Raw genomic sequence first — 13,995 nt, 5'->3', positions numbered from 1 at the left:
TCTGGCACTTCAGATGGAAAGGAGGAGATGGTCTTTAATGGTTCGGCAAGTGAAGATCCCTGCGCCGTGGCTTACTGTGCGGTAGCAGCCGCTGCAGGAAGTGAATTGTTCTTTGCTTTACATCTGGTTCAAAACTTCTTAAATTTACTGGTGAGAGAATAATTCTAATCCCTTTCAATGAGATCAAGGGATTAGTGGCTCAAATGCTTATAAAATTGCGGGGATTAGCTGAGTCTCCTTTTTTTTTTTCTTTCTATACGACATAACATCATTTGTGTACGCGCGCAGCATAGCTTTCAGAAGGCATTTCTGCGCTGTATTACTGAGATTATTTTTCAAAAGTACCTACTCAACTCATTTACAGAGTTCTTCGCAAGGCTAAAATTTGGTTGGATGCCTGACTTGCTCTCATTTGATATTTCTATTTTTGCATTTTGTGCCTACCGGGGTCCTTTCGGCGGGCCCTGCACCCATTCGGCTGCCCGCAGGGGTTTGCACGGAGAGCGTTCGCTCGAAACCGGTTGACATTACATAACCCTCGTTTCTTTGTTTCTGGTGAGGCTTTAAGCGGTAGGAAAAGGATTTCAAAATCAGTGGCTTCACCTCCTGAGAGCGGCTCACGCTTTTTGCTTTAGCCAGGGAGAAACGACTGTCCTCGCTCCCCCGCGTCTGCTGAGAAAGGAAAAAAGCCGACATGAAGTACTGAATTCTACATACTGGTGGAGGGGGTTTTCCCCTTAAATTTATTGCAACTAAAACCATAGGGGAAACCCCAAAACCAAAATGCTGTACTTCAGAGTGAAGAAGAAATAGAAAGAAATTAAACTTCTTTAAAGGGAAGGATCTCGTTCTACCCAGTTTGAATGCCCCCTCTCTCGCTCAGACTGCCACTTGCAATCTGTTTTAAACCGATGGTTTTCAACCTATTTTTCCTAAAATTTGGACTGGACGGTTGGAGCCATTTGAGTTGTAAGGGCAGGTATTCGCGGACCTAATTCTCTTTCGCGGACCCCTTCGACATAGCCCGTGGACCCCCCTGGGGTCTGCAGACCACGGGTTGAAAACCACTGTTTTAAAATAACTTTCTCCCTCGCTTGCTTTCTTCCTGGGCTGCACAGTGTTTACTTGACCTGCACAGGCCAGGCAATCCTGATTGTCAAATATTGCGAGCTACAAGCCAGAAAATCCTGGCGGCCGCCCAGCACACTTTCATAGGCATGCTTTTAAATATATACAAAGAAAGGCTCATAATTTCCACTACACTAATGAGGCCATGGTAGTCTCATTGAAATGTGCCAGTAGCTGCCACGGTGGTATTTTAGCAGCCTTGTTCTGTGAATTCAAATGTGATCTAACATGGCAGCCCCCATGGAGCGGAGGAAGACTGGCTTCTCTTGCAGAATTTCAATCGTGTTCCTCTCCAGCGCTTGCAAAAATCCTCGTCCCGGCAGCACAATCGAGCGCAGCCTCGATACGGGTTTCATTCCCATATCTAAATCTGAGCTTGCATTTCCCTCCGTCATCAATGCCCTGCATTTCATAAAGACCCAGAGGCAGAACGGAAAGGGCGCAGAAGGAGGACAGTGATAAGGGGCAGGGATAGGACTGGGGAAGACCCAGCGAGGCAGACCGGGGGCTTTTGACAAGTTGCGAGGGTGGTTTGATAAATGGACCCACTTAAAGTATCTTTAGCCTGTAGTAAGAGCTTATATTACTACTCGAATGCATCATATGCTCTCTTGACCTTTAAAGAGATGCTGAGCGAAGCCCACATGCTCGTTGCTAAGCTGTGTTGCTAGTGCCTGCAATATCTTTTGCCGGGCAGTACGAGACTCTGATTACACGAAGATGCAAAGACATGGGATTAAACTGCTCTGCCGCCGCACCGCTCCTCGGCGTTGGTAGCTCAGCTGTCCTGGGAAAACGCTGTACCTTTGCAGCAAACATCAAATATTCGTCTGGGTTTATTGCTTTAAAGCGGGGTTTACGGGGCGAGTTCATACAGGTGTCGTAAAGGCAAGCGTTGCAGGGTGCAGGTGTAAGAGCCGGAGCCTTCCGAGTGAAGGTTCAACTTCAAGGAAACCTAAATAAGAAGGTGAAATAACTAGGCTAGCCGGGATCCGGGTGCGCGTCCTGGAAGGGAACTGCTCGTCTCCATCCCTGCCCCCTGCCGCACACGCATCCGTGGCAGGAATGAGGCAATTGCCTGTGACTTCCTATTTCCAGAGAAGAGCTGTTGAAACGAGGCCTAAATGTGGCCAGTGCTGTTTTATTTTTAAACAGCTTAATGCCAGACAGCTGGCCTGATAAACCTGAGTGTTTGTCCACAAAATGCTGCTTTCTCCAAACACAAGCAGCTGAGCTGCATTTCCAGAAAGGAAAATATTTTTTTTGTTTGTTTTAAATTTGCATCCGAGGCCAAATTAGCCAAAACTAATTCCACATCCAAGAGTCCAGAGCCATAAGTGGCCGTACTACCGGCAAACATCCACCCGCACCTGGGGCTTCAGATGTTTCCAAATCCTTTGGTGGGCAGCCTGCTTGCAGGCCCAAGCCCGGAGGCGTGGGGTTCGGGTGCCCCCGAGGTTTGCTTGCCCTTAGCCATGGAGCAAGCAAGGGAGGAGACTCCAGAAAGGAAAAGATGTAGTCCTGAAAAGAGACGACCTAAAAACTTGCCCTTTTTTTAGCCAATAAAAAAAAAAGGGAGGCAGCAGTTGCCCATGCATGCTGGGGGGGGGGGCACCAGATCGCTGATGGGGGTGGGGGGCGTCCCCGCAGCTGCCGATCGCCAAGCCAGCAGCAAACCTAGCGAAACTGGAAGTGCACTTCCGGTTTCACGGCTGGCGCTTCCAGGGGGTGCACGGCCAATCTCCGGGGGTGCACGTGCACCCGCGGGCACCTCATCCGTGTCGTCAATAGATGCGTGCATCGCCAGCAGCTGGTCCATGCCCTTCTGATACAACGTGAGGTGGGGAAGGGGTAGTTGTATCGGTGCATTGAAATCAGACTTGGAGTCAAAAAGTTGCCCCCTGCAAGAGGGCCGAAACAGAAATGCAGGCTTTGTCCTGTTTCAGATTTACCCGTTAAAATGATTTTTTGGGGGATTTTTTTTTAAGCTGTGCATCTTGTTACCATGGAGTGCAGATGGTAGGCTAGGAAAAATTTTAAGGGGAGAAAAATATGTTGTGTTATGGCTCTCCTTGTTCATGCAAACCAGACGACACCCCGGCAAGGCTCCTGGACTCCTCGGCATCGACTGACCGGTTTTCCAACGCTCACAAGGTAGTCACGATGTGGCGTCGTCTTCGATGTCACTCCTGCAGCTCCCACCTATTGTAAAATCCTGCGTCTTTACGCACTTGCTTTTCACAGGATGCCTTTTACCCTCCTCACTAATGCTTGCAAGTGTAGCTAGCAGCTAATGGGTTGGGACATGCAGAGGGTAGGAGAACCAGAGGATGCCTTCTAGCACGTGGCAATCGCACACGCCACGCTAGGACTCTTTCCCACTGAAATTTCATAGATTTCATAGACATTAGGGCTGGAAGGGACCTCGGAAGATCATCGAGTCCAGCCCCCCTCCCAAAGGGCAGGACGTCCTGGGAAATAGGGAAACCATCGGAAAATCCTCACTCCTGCTCTATGAAGAATAGCTGGTATGTGAAATGCTGGGGAAAGAAAAAAGATCTACTTCAGGTGTTTTGATGTCAGCCTTTTACATGGGCATCAGGAAGACTATCAGACTGCAGTGACGAGGCACGGGCACAGTGCCAGCCCGGCTAGGGAAGGGAATGTTTCTTTTAAGGCTCTTAAATAATGTTGACGTCTTTAAAAACTCAGCACTGACCTCCAAAATATGCCCTGGTCTTGCAGGAGCAGAACAGGCCAGAGGAACAGCCTGTTAAATAGGAGACTCGTGAACTGTCACGCTTGCCGTATGAGACGCTAGCTGGTCCCTCGTCTGCTTGGTGCTGCTTTTTGTTTTTTACAACAAAAAAATAATTTTTTGTGTGAACTCGATGCAGGCCAAAGATATACCACCTTGGCCGTTGATGGAGACCAACATGAATAGGAGCAAGGGCAGCTGCAATCCCGTCCTTCAACCCATGCTACTTCTCCTGATGCTCAGATCCACGCAATCCCCTCGGAGACTTTTTTTCCGTGCAAACCTTAGCAAGAACTCTGGGACTTTATTTAATTTAAATGTGAGCAATATTCCTTCCTTCCCGGATCCTAAACCAAACTTGATTAATCCTTTATTTCATGCGCTTGGCAGGCCTCGTGTCCCACCTCCTCGTCTGCTGTCCCACCACTGATATAAGATGCCTACTCTAAAATGTGCCGTGGGGCTTATTCATCTCTTGGGACATTTTACTTTTGATTATGCCCCACGACAGGAAGGCAAAATGTCTCTTTGTTAACATACAGGACGGCTCATTCGCCTTTTTCATTTTTTTTTTTTTTCTTTGCAGCTCTCTAGGTTTTTTTTGCCTGAGGGCTCGTGAATTGTCGAGGAAAGTCACGTATGAGATTTTTAGGGATTGAGAGTTTTGGGGACATGCGTGAATGCCTCCTCCACGCTTCAGCCCCTGCCGCAGTCAGTCATCATGGCTTGTCCGTAGACTGCCACGCAGCACATGCCTGCCTAGTTAACGATATTTGACCCCGTAGTCGGTGGTGGATGGGTTTCCTTTCTGCATTCCCGAGGGGAATCTGTTCGTCACATGGAGGGAAAGCTCAGCAGGTGATAAATTGGACCAGCAAACTGGAGCCTAGCCTGAACGAGGGAATAGTTTATTTTAATTGACTTGAGCAATAACCGTAGAAGGCTGTGGTTATCTTCACCGCGAGCTTCCAGGCTGGAACGACGTCAGCTATGAAATGTGCGTCTAGAAACGCTAATCTGCTCTGTCAATGGAGCCGCTTCGTTCCTGGTTTTCAGCGTCTCGGTCGGTGGGAGGGGACACGTGGACGCCATCGCGTAGCTGGCCTGGCGTATCCTGTGTGTGGGCATGGCCAGGGTGGTCTCTCCTTTCTGTGGAAATGGTAGCGGGGCATCCCTTGAGCGTGCGATCGGTTCGTGCCAGGAGAGGACTGGGGGGGTGTATTTCTGCATTCGATTCCTGACTCCCCTGCCGTGGGCATTTTGCTCGAGCTGTTGGCTGGAGGCTGTCAGAGCAGCAGGATCTTGAGCCTCCTCTCGTCCTACCAGCCGAATATGCGGCCTCGCTTCTTCCTCTGCTCTCGTGACACAGATAGTCGGGTCAAGCCTATATGATCCGCTGAAGTTTGTCTTCTAGCCACATGCAAACAGGCGGATGGGGGTACCAGAAGCAACAGCATCCCAGCCACCAGTACCATTCCTGTATTGAGACTCCTGGCAGCCCCGGGCGAACTTTTAGTATCAGGACGCCCTTCACCAGAGATGATGATAACTTTTTCCCTGTTGCCCGATGTTGATTATCATTTTCAGGCCCCCTTTTTAAAGTCCAGGCCCTGGCAGCTACCAAGATGCCCATGCCTGTGTCCGGCTCTGCTTCTGCATGGCACAGTCCTCCCACGTCGCTTGGGACGATGGTAAGAGTCACCTGTCACCTGCCCAGTGCAGTCGTAGAGCTTCGTGCCTGTATTATACCTGCAGCAAGAGACCTTCGACCACATGGCTCAAGTTGCGTTTTGCTTCTCGGTCCTTGCACAGGACAAATCGAGTGTGGTGGGAGGAGCGGGGTCTTGCACGGGCCACGTTGAGCACGTGTAAATTCCTAGAGATGACCCGATAGTTCCCCTCTGCCGGGGGGGGCCGAAGAAACGCTCGTCCTTTTACAAAAATAAGGAGAGCTTGGGCACAGCAAACAGCAATGCTGGTCAAAGCACGAGTTCGTGCCTGCCAGGGAGGAAGTCAAACCCCTTTAAAAATGCACAAAGCAAAAGGGGGAGTTATTGTTCTGGTGTCATCATGTTAATGCTGCCACGGGTCGCAGGTGGCCTGCTGGGAAAAACTCTCTGCACGCTTTCCTGCCCTGCTTCTTGAGAAACGAAAGTGAGCGCAGTGCCTACGTGCTGTTTTGGTCTCATAGGGAGCCGTCTGCCAGGAAGCAAACAAAAGGCCAATAGGAAAAAATTCCCCGAGCATTCATTTTGCTAGCTGGGAAGTGCGAGGTGAGTACAACTAAGGCAGGACAGGCTGTTTTTTTTTACGGGCAAGTTTGGAGCAAGCAGCTGAAAGGCTGCGTGCCGTGGGCTTTTGAGGTCCGATATGCCAGTCGGATCCCACACTCCCATCCAAATGTGTGTTTGCATGTCGCTGGCTGCTCTGCAAACTTCCCACAGTTCGGCCATGACCTACTTTTCTGGTTTGGAATTTGCATCAGGGCTAAACTGGCAAGGCGAGGACAAAACGACCTGATAAATCTTTTCCATTTCTCATTTCTGCTTTTGTGATATCATTCAAGTCCCAGCAGAGCCCAGTGCGGAGGAAAACTGTTTTATTCTGTGTCAAGCTTCATTTCCTTATGATTTTAGGCTGCATGGGAGCTATTGATTTCCCCCCACCCATAACGTGCTAAATCAGCCCTGAGCAAACTCTGGCCTGACTTCTCGACCAGCACTAAACAAAAAGTGCTTGATCTGAACTCAGCGATGGAAACTGGAGATGACCTATTTTCTGCATTTGTTTCCATGCCAGTGGTAGTACATTCATTCAGATTTAAAGGCGGACTTAACCAGTTCCTTCATCTTACATATTTCTCTTCTAAACTGAACAACAGGAGTTAAAAACTCCTGCTTTCCGTGCACAGAGGAAGTCCTAGCACCAGCTCGCATTTAAGCTTGCCTGCTGCAAGACCCTTCTTCAGTTGCTTATTATTTGCAAACATTCAAGATTTAGGCTGAAGTTTTTCTGTGCAGTGGTGATGCTAAAAACATAATCCCGATGCACAGAAGGGTACCTTCCTTCAGGCATTTTCTTACTTTTAATTTTGCGACTTTACATCAGTATGCTATTAAGCATCCGTTCTCTCACTGAACCTGAAGAGAGAGAGGAATTACAAAACCCTTGATTTCTATAGGTACTTGCAGCCTTGTGGAAAATAGTAATTTATAGGTTGCAAGTTTCTAATTTAGCAAGCAAACATTTTCTTTTAGCAAGTAGCAAGCTTGCATTTTGACACTAGAAATTAGCCGCCTATGGCATTTTTTTTTTTCCAGATTCATTTTCCACTCACTCATCTGATTTTTTTTTTTTTTGATTTTTTTTTTTTTTTTTAATAACATTTTCAAGTTTGACAAACTTGTTTGTCACTGAAGAAATGTGGCGCTGCTTTACATAAGTTTTGAATGTTTAGACCAGCTTCTGTGCAAAAACCTTTGTGTTTTGAAAAACGTGAAAGAAGTTGCCCAACCTCTTTATGGGACAGACGAATGATATGTGGTTACCTCTAGAGAAGGGGCAGGTAAAATACAGCTTGTGGGCTGACTATGCACCCCCCGGTGATTTTAATCTGGCCTGCTGGCAGGTGCCCATCAGTTGTATCCCGCCCGGCCCCTGGCTGCCCCTTCTGCGCTTGCATGAAACCCAGACCCCAGGCACTCCCACCGGGGCAGCGTGCTTTGCTCCCATCCTCGTGCCGGGGAGCTGGTGGGGAAGGGCCAGTGCGGGGGGAGAAGTTGCAGCTGAGCAGGCATGCAGATTCAGGGGCCCGCGCCCAGCAGGAGTGCAGAGGCCAGGTTGGGCCGGCTCCATTGTGCAGCACTCCCCACGGCTCGCATGCAGCTCCCAAGCCTTGCATGCCTCTGGGAAGAAGCCCCGCACAATGGAGCTGGCAGCCTTTGCCACTCTCTGCTGCCACGTGCAGCTCCTGGGACCCTGCTGGAGGTGGCAGGGAGCCCTGCATGATGGAGCCGGGCAGCTCCACTCCCTGCTTCCCAGCATTGTCCTAGGATCTGCACGTGGCAGCATGGAGCAGGGCCAGGCTGCCAGCTCCATTGCACAAGGCTTCCCTGATCCTGTCCCCGGGGTCCCACATCTCACCACCCCCACACCCTGCCCCATACCCCTCCACAAACCCCATACCCTCCCCGACACACCCCTCCACATACCCCCCACACACATTATACAAGAGTAAGACTTTTTATTTTGAGCTATTATGCAATCTCTACTATATATACTACACACACACGGGTAAATCAGAGCACAAATGTTTTTTGAAATAAAATTAAAATATGTCAAAATAGATATTTGATTTTTAACATATGATTCGATTCTTTTTTTTCCAGTTCTGAGATGGCAACCCCCCTCCCCCCCTTCCAAAAGGAGCACTTCTTGGAGGGAAGGGGAGGGACTTGTGGTGGCACAAATCAGATCTTAGGGGTGGGACTTCCAGTCCCAAGATGGTGACCAGCAGGTGGAGCACCTGTCAGGGGCAGGGCTACACTTGCGGCCCTCGACAGCTCACCAAAACAAATTAAGCGGCCCCCCAGCTGAAATAATTGCCCACCCCTGCTCTAGAGCGACCCTTGAATTTCTTAATGGCGCACCCGGGCCCTGCCTCTGTTCTAGGAATTGAAGAGTACTGCAAATAATTGAAAGTAGAGGAATCTAGTTAGGCCTGATATAACTAGCATATTTTGGAATTGGACCAAGGCACCGAAGGTGGTAACAGTTCATTGCCAGTACAATGTATTTTCCCTTTTCTTGCCCAAAAAAACCCAAACCTGTAGGGTCTTTCATAACCACAGGGGATTGTGATCAAGATGACTGTTTCATGGTTCATCTGAAAAAAGGAATATCTGTCAGCCTAGTAACCCCTAACCTCCAAAGCGACTGGAAGAGGCGAGCGCTACTTATTAAAGCAAGATTTCGGCGGTCTGTCGTGTCTTTGGTCTCTGCAGTTCTGTGCCCCGGGCCTGACCGCCTTAACGCAGGCAGCACACCTTGCTTGATGGAGTTACGCCGCTTCCTGCTGAGTCGGAGCTTGCTCCTTTGTCTTGTGTATCGAACTTCCAGCACGCGTTGCGGTGTGTCTTTGTCTTCGTGCAAGACCAGGAGCGGTTCGGTTGCACTCTTTAAAACCGAGCAGCACTCAATGCTTGTAATAAGATGATTAACATTGCAATTTGGGGGGCTGGTTTGGCTGCGTGGTGGCCTGCATTTCCTTGCATCTGCGAATTCGATGAAAGCAAGGGGGTTGCGTTTAGCTCGTGGTCTCTCAAAGAGTAAGAGAGCAGGAAGCTCGAAGTGGCTCCAGATAGACAAAGCTGACCCCGGCGTGTTGTCTTAGGTAATCTTTCACCAAGTAATGCTGTTGCTTTGCAGGAGTGCCCATGCGTGCCTGACTGGTTGTATATGGATGACATCCCTATTTGGCTTTCAATTTAATGGGTTTCAGGAAAAGTATTGTAAACACAGGAATTGCCACATCAGCAACTGGTTAAACAGTGTCCGTGTAATTGGCTACTAATATTCTCTGGAGCTCAAATGACGCAGCCTCTCCAGACGCCTAACACAATCCATCATCCCCACGGTCTTGCGTGGCTTCCTATGTGTTATCCCCATGGTGGCTGCACCAATTAATAATAACTTTCAGAGAGATATTTTATCAAACGGAGCCTCACAGTCACTTGGGAAGGAGCAAAACAGAGTTGTAGCACTGATGGATGGGAAGGCGCGGGTTCACAATGTTACTTTACAGCGTAACGGCTCGACCGGACACTGAGCAGATCCTGCAAAGTCCCAGACAGCTGATTAATCTCGATCTGGCATCAAATGCGTGCGTTGCTTTAGGCTGCGTTTCCAGAGCCCATTATAAAGTTACCAAATATGTCAATTAAAACAAGAGTAATGTGAGGTGTTGTTTTTTTTTCTCTCTGCTCCTCTTTTTTTTTTTTCTCCTCCCCCCTGTTTCTCAAGTTTTAAGTTCTTTGGAAATTGCTCCCAGCTGGAAGAGATCCTGTGAACTTTCCCCTGCTTTTTTAAAATGTCACACATGCAGCGTTTGCTTGGCCTTCAGTTCGGCATTTGCTGGCACCGAGCGTTTTCCCCCAAAGAGGCATGTAACCAATGCAGAGGAACTTTTTTATCGTCACTTTGCGATAAGGAGATCGCAGTTAATACGACAGCGTCCACTTCCGCCCTTCGCTTCACACGCACTCATCGTTTTCTCCAAAAAGTACCTCTTGGATTGAAACGCAGCCTGGCTGGCTTCGGTCCAGGGCTGACGGCTGAGGAAATGCCATTCAGCTAGTTGGAGGTTTGGGCTGGGGGGTTTTGGGGGTTGGTTTTTTTTTGGTGTGGAGGGCTTTCAGTTTAAAAGTCAACTTTTTTTTGCTCCTTTTCTGCTGTGTCTAATAAAAACCCTTTGGTAATTCAGTTCAGGCATAGATGCATTGCAAGGTTTATTTTTTAATGATCATTTGATTTGTATAAAATCAAACACTGTGTCATGGCCGATCAAAGAACGGTCCTCAAAATTGGTCTCGCTTTTTATATTTGAGTTAATAACTAATTTAGCTTAAAGTAGCCTAGAAGCCTGGAGGATCCGATCTGTTCACTTGAAACGTTAGTTTTATACAGGGTTGCTCGTTTGAAATCAGCCTCTTCGTTAAAAGCGGTGCCGCGTTGACTCTGGATCCGACTTTGCTGAGACGGAGAGGAGGCGGGTGGAGGTGCTGGCATCTGCGCCGCGCGGCTAGCCTGAAGTCAAGTCGAAGGCGAGGCAGACTCCGACCTTCGGCTAACCGTGGTGCGCGCACGCGTGTAAGCACAAGCTTTGAGCTGAAGCTCACTTCATCAGATGGATCAGCTTCAGATACTTGGGCTCGCGAAAGCTTGCGTTTACACACAGGCGTGCACACGCACACTTTCATTAGTTAGTCTATAAGGTGCAAATCTATCCTGCCGTCTACCGTCGTTCAGTCTACCAGTCCCTTCTAGCCTCGAAATCTCTGCCTCTGTGAATTCACTTCCGAGCATCCTCAGTGGGTTTCTGTTCACGTTCTGCCGACGCCGCCCCCGTGCCGTCAGGACACAAGAGCACGGTCCGCGGTGCGGCCTGACCGGGCGGCGCATTGCTGCAGAGGCGACGGGCAGGAGGGGATTGTGAAACGCCCACAGCAAATCCTCTCCGAGCTGCTCTGCCGTATCGCGGATGGAAGAAAATCCCTTGGTCTCTGGAGGGGAAGGGGCGGAGAGGCCCGAGGTGCATTCCACGGCACTCTCTGCAAATGCTACGGTTTGCTGGAAAATTCGGTTTCTTTTTCCATCGCCAACCCGGAGCGATCGCAGTATAAACAGATGTGCCGTTACCCTTTCGACCCAGCTGAACTGGAAACGGGCTTTAGCCACCACTTAGCAAAGGCGTAAACCTTCTTTCAGTCCACCCTGGCTGCTGAACCTAGATAGGATCCACAGTGCCTGTATGGGCGCGTGTGTGCCTGGTCTTTTTACTAAATAGCACCCAGATGAATAACGTCAAATTCAGATGTGAATGTCTAAATGTCAGGAAATGGAAACATCATGGTTCTCGTGCTGATGTTGCCTGGACAGGATTATTCACGTTGAGCCAGATTCACCCATCGTGCAACTCCCATGAGGTTATTGCCGTGGTCGTACAGGGTGGTGCACTGGACTGGGATCCAGGAGATTTCAGCTGTGTTTCTGGCGTGCTGAGTGATGCAGAGATCTCTCACTTGCTTTTTTTAATAGTCAAAGAAATAGCCCTGTGTCCTGGGACTGACCCCTGGCATGTCTGCCTTGGTCAACTGGGTAATAAAAGAGAAGACACGAAGCTAACTCTGAACACTCGGTTCTTTCTGTTTTACTGTGCTGATCCCCTAGTCTTAATTCAACCCAGCTGGGGGGGAAAGATATGTGAGCTGGACGTTTGTATGCAGGATTGCAGTTCCACATTCAAGACAGAAAGGAGAGCCGTGTCATGTAGGAGGCGTGTTGAAGCTGCTCGGGCTCCGTGCCAGTGCAAGGGTCCTTGTGTGCATCTGATGTGGGGTTGCGGGGCACAGGCTATAAATGGTTTCCTGGATTGTGTTTGTACGGCACTGTTGCAGCGGGACCCCTGCTCCTTATCAAGGCATCGGGGAACTGTTGCACTAGTATTAGTTGCTTATGAAAAGGAAATCAAACTTCTCAGTCCATAGGCACATTTCCCACTCCGTGAAGGCCAGTGCTAAAGAGTGTTGCCCCAAACGCGCCCGTGTACTTGCTCCATCTCTGCCCGCACGACGCGCTGGGAAAACTTCACATCCCTGCTGCACTCGTGAGTCGGCCGTGGGCTCAAAGCAACCCTGGCCACACCACGGATATGCATGCCCCAAGCGGCAGCCACCCAGCAGTGTTCGTTGCACAGAATGGGAGCCAGCGGGCACAGCGTATTGTCGTGGCAGCACCGTCCACGTCCCTGTGTCGCAATAGAGACTTGCCCTGAGAGTGCACCAGAAACCACCGTGGGACCTTTTCAGGCATTCATGGACGGGGGCCCGGTTTCACCGTGGTACTCCCGAGCGCTGTGCAAGGTGGTATGGTCGTGCCCCGTTTTGCCTTCGGCTGTCCTGTGATGCCCCTCCTTTATTCTGGGAGCACCCCCGCTTCTGTCCCTGTGCCTCTGTGCAGAGCGAAGGCAGCCTAAACTTTCCTTCGAGCAACCTCTTCGGGCTTTTCTTGGGGAGAGTCATACTTTTTTCCTCTTTGGTCTGTTCCTCTTAACGATGTTCTCCCTTGGTATCACAGGACTTTCTCGGGTTTCTTTTTCCCCCCTTCGGCCAGCCTGTTTCCTGTGTCCGTGGACTTGCACTCGCCCGTGCGTCCGAACACAGAACGATAATGTCCTTCACTTAGAGCATAACCACCGTTAAGGCGAGGCGGAAATTGGACTTTAAGAAGGGCTCAGTTAAATTCTATCCAAAATGGTCCTATTTATCACTGGCCATTTCTATGTTTAAACTAAATGAAATCATAGAAAATGAGGGTGGGAAGGGACCCCAGGAGGTCACATCCAGTCCAACCCCCTGGTCAAAGCAGGACCAGCCCCAACTATCATCCCAGCCAAGGCTGTGCCTACCTGGGCCTTCAAAACCTCCAAGGATGGAGACTGCACCACCTCTCTGGGTAGCCTCCTCCAGTGCTTTACGACCCTCCTGGTGAAAACATTTTTCCTAATACCTACCCTAAACTTCCCTTGCTTCCCTTACATACTCAAGGGTGGGATTTTGGAAGGCATTGCCAGCGGTGCCCTTCTCCCATAACTGCACTCATGCGTGCACATTCAGGCACGACGGGATAATTGGCTTTGCTGGTTTTCATTAAGTTCAGCGCTTGTCTCTCCGAGGGAGGATCTCTCTGGATTTTCCCCTGCTCTTCCCGAGCATAATTCCCGTCGTCATTACCCTCCCTAACGAGACGCCCACGGAGCCTCCTCCGTTCTGCTCTTGTTCCCGTCGTCTTTTCCTTCTTCAAAACCTCTTCTGGGCTCCGTGTCGCAGACCCTAACAGATCCATCGAGCATACTGACTACAAACTATACTCTGTTACCCCAGGGGCGCTTAGCCATGTCAGTCTGAAGTCGGGCGAAGCGGTACCTAAAGTAAGGCACGGGCTTTCGTAGGCAGCAACCTACTCCATCAGATGCTAGGAACAGACTGCCAGAAAGAAAGATTTTATGTAGCTTTGCACATAAAATCTTTTCGTCTCTTCTCCTGAATACGATAAATGCAAATCAGGCTGTGCTCCATCTAACCGGGAAGGGAAGCGGAAGGTGCAGTTGAGAAACGAGTCAAAAGGCTGTATGAATAGGGACAGCAGAAATGGCGCTTCTCTTCTGAAAGCGCTGATACGTTCCCGTTTTTTTGGCTGCCGCTTCGGCAAATCTGAACTAGATTAGAATACCGTTCAAAAGAAAGCTCGGCTGTTCAAAAGCAGGCCGTTCTTGTAAAAAGCTCTCCAAGTTTAATTGTTTCCTTAATCTCTTGGAGACTTTTTCAGTCCAA

At 49.5% G+C, this 13,995-nt stretch overlaps 1 protein-coding gene across 2 annotated transcripts in view; it reads left to right on the top strand.

Moving 5' to 3' along the window:
* The window catches only part of RNF24 (ring finger protein 24), a 58,518-nt gene that overhangs the window by 10,304 nt on the left and 34,219 nt on the right, over window positions 1–13,995 (top strand). The gene's annotated exons all lie outside the window — the stretch shown is intronic.

Source organism: Alligator mississippiensis, chromosome 2, assembly GCF_030867095.1.
Source record: "Alligator mississippiensis isolate rAllMis1 chromosome 2, rAllMis1, whole genome shotgun sequence".
Taxonomy (NCBI): domain Eukaryota; kingdom Metazoa; phylum Chordata; order Crocodylia; family Alligatoridae; genus Alligator; species Alligator mississippiensis.
The sequence above is the reverse complement of the archived record's forward strand: the minus strand, read 5'-3'. Positions and strand labels throughout refer to the sequence as shown.